Here is a 1,135-nt window from a genome sequence, read left to right on the forward strand (position 1 = left end):
AATAAATAGACTGGGATGCTTGGATCTTATATGGGGACAATGAAGCATTTACCTCTTTGTAAATGTTGCCATTGGTGCCACTTAATATTAAGTGTTGCTAATAGCCATGTAATTACATAAAAACAACTTATGTCACAACAGTGTAAATGCTGGGGATTTAATCACTTTTACAAATATCAACATAACCTTGTGTATTCCATGCAAAAAAATATGCTGTTATAACTGTATAAATACATTGTTATACAAGTCATACCATGTGATGGTCCACATTAATGCCTCAGAGCCCAGAAAAGTCAACAGCGCTTCTAAACATGATTGGCATAGGCTTGGAATAGTACAGTTTTTAGCTGGCAATTGTGGATAGAAATGTTTAATATCATAATCTTGAGCTTATATCGTGGTGTCATTTATAATTGAAACACGGTGCTTGATCTAAACTTAGCTAAGCTACCTTGCTCTGTATATAGAGTTTCTTCAGAACATTTTTAAATATGTTTATCTAACGCACTGTAAATAGTGAGATATCCCAAACCATTCTTTATTCTTTTTTCTTTATTTCCATTCTCCAAACTGTACCCACTTTTTCTAATTTACTGTTGTCTTTCAAAGGCAGGAATAAGTATTTAACCTGAGAGGTAGCTACCTAAAAATAAGCCTGTCCAATAGAAATGCAATTGAGAGCCATTTCTACATTCCTTACTTTGAGCTTAGAATGAGAATTAGAATCCAAAAACCACCCTGAAATTAAAGCCATGGACCAATAGGGAATTACCTTTCTGAAGGTAATATGAATGTGGATCAAATTGGAATTAGACTTATAAGCTTTAATGTTATAATTATGCTATTACAATCTTACACCAGTGTTAATTTCATTCAGACTAGAACTGGGGACAAAATGTCTGCATTGAGAAACACAGTGATAAATTCCACAGTAAATATCTATATAAACAAATCCATGTGTATTTCGTTCACCACCTGTTTAAAAACAACTTCAGTGAAAATGTGTGTTGCCATGAACTCTTTTCTGCTGACGTTCAATGTGTAGACAGACTGTATCATCACTATGGGTATCAACAAAGGTGAGAGACCACAACACCACCACATCTGCATTCTTCTGGCACATAACACACATTTC

This window comes from Hoplias malabaricus, chromosome X2 (assembly GCF_029633855.1).
Source record: "Hoplias malabaricus isolate fHopMal1 chromosome X2, fHopMal1.hap1, whole genome shotgun sequence".
Taxonomy (NCBI): domain Eukaryota; kingdom Metazoa; phylum Chordata; class Actinopteri; order Characiformes; family Erythrinidae; genus Hoplias; species Hoplias malabaricus.